Source organism: Chinchilla lanigera, unplaced genomic scaffold, assembly GCF_000276665.1.
Source record: "Chinchilla lanigera isolate Chin_1 unplaced genomic scaffold, ChiLan1.0 scaffold00041, whole genome shotgun sequence".
NCBI lineage: Eukaryota > Metazoa > Chordata > Mammalia > Rodentia > Chinchillidae > Chinchilla > Chinchilla lanigera.
The window spans coordinates 6,786,070-6,796,015 of record NW_004955442.1 but is presented as its reverse complement, the minus strand read 5'-3'; positions in this window follow the sequence as shown (position 1 = coordinate 6,796,015).

The window sequence follows — 9,946 nt, the reverse complement described above, 5'->3', positions numbered from 1 at the left end:
GGTATATTGAGGAGAATTGCATTAAATTTGTGTAAGAACTTTGGAAGTATGGCCATTTTCACTCTATTCATTCTTCCTACCCAAGGACAGGGGTACCTTTCCATTTTCTGATATCCTTTTTGATCTCATTATTCGATTACTGTAGTTTTCAATGTAAAGGTCTTTTACTTCCTTCACTAGATTGATTCCTAGGTATTTCATTTTTTTTGAGTGCTATTATGAAAGGTGTTGTTTCTGTAATTTCTCTCTGTAGGGATCCATTGATGCTTCAAAGCTCAGGGGCATGTAAGGGCATCTGAGGATGCAACCCTGCTTGTCTTGAGCGGCACACAGTGGGAGACAGTTATGTAACCATGACTTAGTACAGGTAAACATGCATGTGCTGGCTATAGCATTATGTAAGAATGTAAACATGAGATGATAACTTGTGTAAGAATTATACAATAAAGACGCAGGCAGCTCTCGTGCACTTTCACTCTGGCTCTTGGCTCTCCTCTGCTCCATGCTGCCTGCTGTTGTTAGTGATGTCTTGCACACATGCGTTCTTTAACCTTGGGATCTCACCTGTGAAAATCTCCCTTGGGCCCCCTGAACAGGCAGACAACTGGTGTAGTTGGTGGGACATTGCGGTGAGTGGTCCCATTGGGGCTGTAGAAACAGCACCCAAAGGCAGGGACGGGGGCTGGCGATTTAGCTCAGTGGCACAGTGCCTGCCTGGCAAGCACAGGTTGTGAGTTTGATTCCCGGTACCGGAAAAAAAACCAAAAAACAAAAAAAACCAAAGGCAGGGACAGTTCCAGAAAATGTCTGATAAGTGACCCTAGCCTTTCCATGACTACCTGAAGCCACCTTCTGGGCAGTTTGGAAGGCCCCGGAGGACTGGAAAAAAGTCTGGAGCCTGGGGATGTCTTGTGAGCCTTGAAAGTGATTGACAGAAATATTCCTCCCTCTCACCATGAAATGGCGGGTGGCTTGGCTGTTTTTCACTCTCTTCTGCTGTGTAAATCAAGAGGTGAATGGCCTTTTCTGGCAAGTAGACCAGCTGCAGCACATAGAGGACCTTGAGCAATGGCGGCTGGTTTGGAGCTCAGGCTGCAAGGCATGGGAAGCACTGTCTCCTCCAGAAATGTCTTCAGAAGCGTAAGTCCTCAGGTCTGAGAAAATCCCCAGGAAAGATCTCCTCGTTTTGCATGCTAGATCAGCTATTCATCAAAAAGTGGAGGTAGAGGAACACTTAGCCCAGGGAGGAAGACTGGGAGGGCTGCCTACCTCTACCCAGCACACAATGTACATGACTCATGCAGCCCTGGAGCTGCAGGAGCTGGCAAAACAGTTAAAGCAGAAGGTGGGCGAAACAGTGCCGGTGTGGCTGCTACAGCTGTGAGGCAATGGGGCTGACTGATAACATGCAGTTAAGCCCACAGGAGATGTCTCAAATAGCCAACATAGCCAGCATCCCTCTATGAGATAGGTTCTACAGGGTGTGCAGAAGACAGCTCCACAAGCAGGTAATCAGACTGTGATAAATGAGTTGATGGCAGCAGTTCACCTGGTTTGGGAGGATCCAGGTGGCCTGTCAGGGCAAGTCACTGTCTAGACTTGATTCCTGTGCTACATGAAATGGGCATGTGGCAAACGATGTTCGTACCGCAGTACTATAACCCAGATGAGGAGCTGCTGACGGCGTGCATGAAGGACACGCATGACAGGCCACGTGGGTTCTGTGTGCATGAAGCAGTACCGGCTGCCTGGAGGCCATGAGGAGGTAGGGCAGACTGTCTTGAAATTGGAAAAAGCAGGGGTGATACACTGTGCACAGAGCCCTTCGGTATAGCCCATGCAGAAGCCAGATGGGTTGTGGAGAATGACTGTGAAGACTCTGACGCTGGCAGTCAGGACCAATTTGCCTTCATCTGGGAGGGCAGGCAACGGAATTTCCAGATGTTGCCACAAGGCTATTTGCATAGCCCAACTTTGTATCTTGGCCTGACGTCCCAGGACTTGGCCACCTAGGCCAAGCCACACTCTGTGTCACTGTTTTGTATTGATTATGTTAACCCGATTGTCTTGCAGATTTGAAAGCCACCGTGCACAGTCACAAGGAAGCTTTGTTGATGTGGTAGTGGGCCATGAACAAAGACAAGGTCTGGGGAACTAGCTTGTCTGTCAAATTCTTGGGTGTTATATGGTTGAGTAAGATCAGACCCCCGACAGTATGCCAATTACAGTCATAGGCAGGCATGCTAGCTTTTTGGCGGAGGTACCATACCTAGCTACTCTGCTGTGCCCTTTATAGCAGATGACCAAAAGGGGCACAGCATAGGTCTGTGGAGAGGCAGTGGAAGCTGTTTGTGGGACGCAAAGAGGGCTATTGCACAGGTGCAAGCCCTACGAGTAATTGATCCTAACCTGCCATTTATCCTAATCATCAGTGGATAACAATGGATTTAGCTAAGAACTATGGCAGAAAACAGGGAAGCAGGAGCACCCTGTTGGGTTTTGGTCACAGTTTCAGAAGGGAGTTGAGAGCTGGTATTCTCTGATTGAGAAAAGTTGGCAGCACTGTATGCTGCTCTGCATGTCTGTGAAAGCATCACAGGACAACAGACAGTAGAAGTACAGACAAAATACCCTATAGAGGGCTGGGTATGGATGCAGTCAGCTCATCCCAGGAGTGGAGTGGCACAGGCCCCCATTCTCATGTGTTGGGGGACATACCGCCAATAACGGGCCTCTTTCTTAGCTAGCCTGAACTGGCATTGGCAGATGAACTGGTAATGGTTTTGAGACCTGTGATGTACGTGGTCCAAGAATCTATCTGTGAGGATAAACTACAGGACTTGACCCCTAGTCCCTAGGCAGAGGGGAAAGAGGGACTTCCTGCTGATGCCAGATATACTGATGGGTCTAGCTGTGACTCAGTCCCACGGTGGATTGTGACCACAGTCCACCCGAGTGTGGAAGTACTCTGGTTTGAAACCAGAACAGACGTCCAGCTGATGGGCAGAGTGATTGTTCGTGATGCATGAAGAAGGCCCCCTACATGTGTACATTGACAGTTGTGCCATCTGGTTCCCAGCTTGGGCAGCTCAAGGGTGACAGATAGGGCACTGTCTCTTGTGGGGTGCCAACCTATGGTGAGACTCATGGGAATGTGACCAAAAAGCTGACCATGTAGGCTATCATGGTTCAGGACATAAGCCCCTCCTCTTACCAGGAAATGACTTAGCAGATGCCTTGACTGGGATTGCAAGGGCTGACCACTAGGAATAGTGTCTGACCAGAAAAATTGACAGTTGCATATGGGATGCTGCTAGGAATAGTGTCTGGCCAGGCTAAGCCCTCCAAGTTGAAGCCCTTGTTCAACATATGGTCCATGCCTTAAATGTTACACATGAGGCTTTGTTATTGCCCATGGATGAGACTCCTCAAATGAGAAAGTGGTTTTGCAAAACTACAGGTTCTTGGTTTGTTAACTACAGGTACTTGTGCCCTGTTACATATAGAATGTTACATTTATACACCCCTGACCTTTGAAGGGTGGGAATGTGGGGAGACACTCAAACTGCTTCAAAGCTCAGGAGAATCTAAGGACACTTGAGGGTGTGATCACACTTGTCTAGCACAGGTGCATTGTGGGATACAGTTATGTAACTGTCACTTAGCACAGGTAAACACACATGTGTTGGTTACAGCACTATGTAAGAATGGAAACATGAGATAACAACCTGTATAAGAATTATACAATAAAGACACAGGCTGCTCTCTTGCACTCTTGCTCTGGCTCTCTGCTGTGCTTCATGCTGCGTGCTGTTGTTAGTGATATCTTGCACATGTGCATTCTTTAACCTTTGGAACTCACCTGTGAAAATCTCCCTAGGGTCCCCTGGGTGGGCTGACACTCTCTCAATGAGTTTGTTATTTGTGTACAGGAATGCTGTTGATTTTTGTGTGTTGACTTTGCATTTAGCTATACTATTGAATCTAGAAGTCTTTTTAGTGGAGTTTTTGAGGTCTTCTATGTAAAGTATCACATCATCCACAAATAACGATAATTTAACTTCTTCCTTTACTATATTTATTGCTTTTATTTCTTTCTTTTATCTAATTGCTCTGGCTAATGTTTCCAGAACTACATTGTATAAGAGTGGTGACGATGGACATCCTTGTCCTGGTCTTAGAGTGAAAGTTTTCAATTTTTACCCATTTAGTATGATTTTGTCAGTTGGTTTGTCATAGGTGGCTTTTATCAAATGGAGATAAAGATCAGCTATTGACACTTTTGTAGGGTTTTTATCATGAGTGAGCTTGGGGCTTTGTGAAATGCTTTTTCTTCATGTGTTAAGATGATCATACACTTCTTGTACTTGGCTCTGTTAGTGGGGTGTATTACATTTGTTGATTTGCATATGTTGAACCATTATTGCATTTCTGGTTTGAATCCTACTTGGTCATGGTGTGTGATCTTCTCAATGATTTGCTGCATTCTGTTTGCCAATAACTTGTTGAAGATTTTTGCATCTGTCTTCAGTAGGAAGATTGGCCTATAGTTTTCTCTTTTGATGGATCCTTCTCTAGTCTTATTATAAGGGTAATGCTTGCTTTGAGGAATGAATTTGGGAGTACTGATTCCCTTTCAATTTCATTAAAGAGTTTGAGAAGTAATGGCATTAGGTCTTCCCTAAATTTCTTATAGAATGTAGCAGTGAATCAGTCAGGACCTGGATTTGTCTTTGTTGGTAGGTTTTTAATTACATCTTCAATTTTATTGATTGGTATTGGTTTATTTAGAATTTTTATATCTCCTTGGGTCAGCTTTGGTAATTCATATGTATCTAGCAATCTATCCATTTCTTCTGTGCTTTCCATGTTATTAGAATACAGGTTCTCAAAATAGGTGTTATGGTTGATACATTGTGTCAACTTGGGGAGTCTAGAGGTCTGGCTAAGTGACTCAGCAGTTCTACATCCTGGAGTGAAAAGGATATGCCTTTCCTGCTTTAGGATGTTATTCATTGTGTCAATGTGAGAAGTTTAGAAGGTTAACTATGTGATTCAGCAGGGAGCCAGTGTGCTTACTTTATCCTGAGCCTGTGCAAGAGGAGGGCATGGAGATTATGTGAGTGCTACACCCTTTCTGGGTGGGGATAGCCTCCTTACAATATAAGGGAGGGAAGGAGCCTTACTAGCTCTGCCACTCCTCCCTTTTGCTCTTGTTGCCTTTGCTCCCTTCTGCGCCATGAACACTTGCCCTCTGCCATGTGCCACTCTGCCTTGGAACCTGCCAAGTAGGGACTAAAACCTCCACAAACTGTGAGCTAAATAAACCTTTCCTTCCTTCATTTTGGGCATTGGGTATTTGGTCTCAGCACTGAGAGAAAAGTAGAGAAAAACCAAGACAATAGGTGTTGACTATCTTCTGGATTTCTGCAGGATCTGTTTTGATTTCACCCCTTTCTTTCCTAATTGCATGGATTTCGGTATTTTCTTTTGTTTTTTGATAAGTTTGGTTATAGGTTTGTCAATTTTATTTCATGTTTTTTATTTTTATTTTTGTGTATGTGTGTCTTTTTGAGACAAGTTCTCGCTGTGCAGTTCAGGCTGGTCTTGAGCTCACTTTGTAGCCCAGGCTCATCTCGTACTCACAGAGATCCTTCTGCCTGGGATTACAGGTGTGCACCACCATGCCTGGCCTATTTCATGTTTTTAAAAAAACTCTTTAGTGCACTGATTGTTTGTATGGTTTTCTTTGTCTCCAGTGTATTAATTTCTGCTCTGATTGTTATAATTTCCTTCTCATGTGAGCTTTGGGTTTGACTTGCTCTTCTTCTTCTAGAAACTTGAGGTTCAACATTAGGTTGTTTATATGAGCCCACTCTGATTTTCTGATATGGGAATTCATTGCTATAGTTTCCCCTCATAGGCTTACTTTCATTGCATCCCATAAGTCCTGGTATATTTTATTGGTATTATTATTTAATTGTAGAACCTGTCTAATTTCTTCTTTAGTTACCTCTGTGGCACATTGGTTGTTTAGGAGGGTGTTATTTAATTTCTATATATTTATGAAGTTCTTGTGGTTTCTTTCCTGTTGATTTCCAATTTCAATGCACTATGGTCTGATATATGCATGGGATAATTTCCATTCCTTTGCATTTAATTAAGTATGTTCTGTGAGATAGTGTGTGGTCTGTTTTGGGAATGTCCCATGTGCAGCTGATGTTGTGGGGTAGAATACTCTGTAGACAACGACTTAAGTGCATTTGTTCAAAAGTTTGGTTCAGTTCTGATGTTTCTTTGTTGATTTTTTTTGTCTAAAAACTAGTTAACAACTCGTTTTTGTCTAGTTTTGTCTAGACATTTTTCTCTATTTGTGATAGTGTGGTATTAAGTTCCCCCATTTCAATTGTATTACTGCTCATTTGATTTTTCATGTCCATTAACATTTGTTTTATATATTTGGGTGTGCTGGTATTTGGTGCATATATATTTATGATTGTTATCATTTGCTCTTGAATTGTTCCTTTTATAAGGATGAGTGATCTTCTTTATCTCTTTTAAATAGTCTTGGGTTGAAACCCACTTTTTCTGTAAACAGAAGAATGACCCCTGCATTTTTCTGGGTTCCTGTTGCATGGAGTATTGTTTTCCATCCTTTGACTTTAGTCTATGAATTTCTTTTTGAATTAAATATTTTTCTTGTATGCATCATGTTGTTGGATCTTGCTTCTTGATCTATTCTGCTAAGCTGTTTCTTTTGATTGGTGAATTGAACCCCTTTACATTGATGGCTATAACTGATATATATTGACATCCTTGTCATGCTATTTTCCTGTCATTGGTTCCCATTTTCTCCTCTGTTTATTTGGTTGCCTTGCTGGGGGATTCATTCTGTTGGGGTTCATGGAATTGTAGTTCTTATTTTCTCTTTATAGAAAGTCTTTCAGAACATTTTGGAGTGCTGATTTGGTGGTCATAAATTTCTTCAGGTGTTCTTTGTCATGGAATGTCTTATTTCTCCATGAATTTTCAAAGATAGGTTTGTAGGGTACATCAGTCTCCACTGGAGGTTGTTTTCTTCTAGGGCTTGAAATACTTCACTCCAAGCACTCTTTGACTTGAGGGTTTCTGTTGAGAAGTCTGCTGTGATCCTGATGGGCTTTCCTTTAGAGGTGATTTGTTTCTTTTCTCTAACAGCATTTAATATTCTGTTCTTGTGTTGAATTTCTGGAATCTTGACTGTTATATGGCTGGTATAGATCTTTTTATCATGACTAATTGGAGTTCTAGATGCCTTACTTACCGATGTCAAATTCCTTTTCCACGCTTGGGAAGTTTTCTGCCATTACTTCTGTGAATAGGCTTTTTATGTCATTTGCACTGTCTCCTGCTTTCTCATTGACTCTGATCAATCTTACGTTTCTCTTGTTTGTATCATCTAGTAGCTGTTGGGTTGATTTTTTGTGGTTATTTGCTACTTTTAAGAAATCTTTCTTTTATGATCGCTAACTGCAATCCTGTTTTTTAGATCTAATATCCTGTCCTCACATTGAGTCATTCTGCTTCATATGCTATACTGTCAGTGGAATTTTGAATATCCTGGATATCTGAATCCATTTTATGGATTCCATTTCTTTCCTATGTTGGGTGTTCATAGTTTCCATTATTTTCCTAAGCTCTCCTATTTTCTTATTTGTATCTGCTCTAAAATCAATAATTATGTCTTTCATTATGGTCACCATCTCTGTAATTATCTGAGAAATTATTTCTGATATGATTTTTTCTAAAGCCTCATTCATCTGCTTTACTTCTGCCATTACCACTTCAGAGAGCCCAGGTGGGTGGTTTTCCAACTGTTCCACTTCATGCCCCGCTGGGTTTGCCTTTGGTGAATTGGAAGTCTGGGGCTGGATCTTGTTAAGTGCCTTCTCATTTTCTATTTTTTTTTTGTTTGTTTGTTTGTTTAATTCCTGGGTTAATGCTTGTGAATTGTTTGTGGCAAGTAGTTTTGTTGCTAGTAGTTAGAACCCTTAGGAAATGACTATTTCTCTTTCCACTTCCAGGTGAAGCTGGATTTCAAGTTTGAGTTTGTGCAAGATCCTACCTCTTCAATTTATAGGAGATGAGAATTTGATGCCTATTTTCCATAGCCTTTGTTTCATTGGTACTGGCCTATAATATTGTTTATGAACCTTAGGTAATCTCGTTCTTGGCATACCAGGAAGAACAACTGATTAGATCAATTATGTCACATTGGCTAAATTAGTACAATCAGCAATAACAGTAGCATCAAACTTAGCCTAGAAAGTAATGACAAACTGTGGTAACTATTAATTTGCCACTTTTAACTATATGATCTATATTTATGGTTATATACCAAAATCAAAAACAACCAGAAAATTGTATACATTTAATATGGCCTCAGAATAGCAGTTATATCCTCAGGGGAGAGAATTTAAAAGGGGTTAGGGAGGAAATGGAGAAATAGATGAAAAGGAAGAAATTAAAAGTGAGGCTGCAGGGCTAATTTAAACTGTCCAACATGCCCACTGCCTTCAAACCACCATCTTGATATTGGGCAGGCAAGGTAGTCAAGAATAAGTTTTAACTTGAATCTACAAAAATAATTTTTCACATTGTGAGTGAACTGAAATTGACACCAGGAAATTTACCTGGTAGCAAAATTTACCTGTATACACTTGATTGATTTGTAGTGGATTCACAGACCTATACAACTATCACCACTATTTCCAGAACATATTCACCATCTCAGAAAGAAACTCCAAACCTTTTAGAAATCCCTTCCCACCTCCTCTCTCCTCTCGGCCCCAACAACCTGGACACTGCTTTGTCTTTCTATGGATTCTGGGTATTTCAGTCACAGGAATCACACAATATATAAACTTTGTGTCTGGTGACTTTCACTTCCTGTTCTGTTTCCAAGGATCATTCAGTAAATCATTGCTTTGTATGGCTGAGTAATAATATTTCACTGTATGCATTTGTCATATTTCGGGCATCTGTGCAGCTGGAGGATACTGGGTTGTTCCTGCTTGTCTGTTATGCATCATGCTACTGTAAACACTCATGTACCTGTTTGTGGACATGGGTTCTACAGTGACACTATGTTTCACTTTCTTTTTCTTGATGTAGGACCTGGACAGTTTACTCAGGCTGGCAGTGAACTTGTGCTCCTTCTGCTTCACCCTCTTGAGTAACTGGGATTGCTGGGATTTGCCTGAACACCGACCATATGTCCTTTTAGAAAATGTTGAACTGTGTTCTAAAGGGGCACTTTCATATTTTAATGTTTTTGTGTGATGCTGGGGAATCAAACCAAGGTCTCTCACATACGAGGCAAGCATACTAACACTGAGCTATAACCTCAGCCTTCTAAAATGTCTTATGTTGAGACAGCTTCCCACTGAATTGCCCAGCCTGGGCTCAAACTTGCAGTCCTCCTACTGCAGCCTCTGCAGTGCTGGGATGACAGCATGGGTCAACTCTATACCCTCATGCACAAATAATTACCGACACCTGTCCGGGATGTGCCCCAATGGTCACTGTATTTGAGGCCTCTATCCTTTATGGAGGGGGTGGCAGCACAGTGCACAGGTGAATAGGGAAGGACATGCACTTAGATGGCATAGATTCCCTTGGGAGAACTGCTGTATTGGGAGGCGCAGTTTATTTGCTCAAGTTGTTTTATGTTGGAAATCTATAGCCAAATAATCTAAGGCACTCGCATGACCCTCATGTTATATTTTAATAGTAATTCTCTCCCAATTTGACCCTCTACTGGCCTGCATCAAATGGTTTCAACAATAGGAAGAGAATCCACACTTGTAACTTCCACATCAGGGGAGATGTGAATGAGGAGAGTAAGATGCAGAAGGCGACCACAAAAACTCTGGTTCCTCACTGGCCCTCCACAGGCTCCCACCCA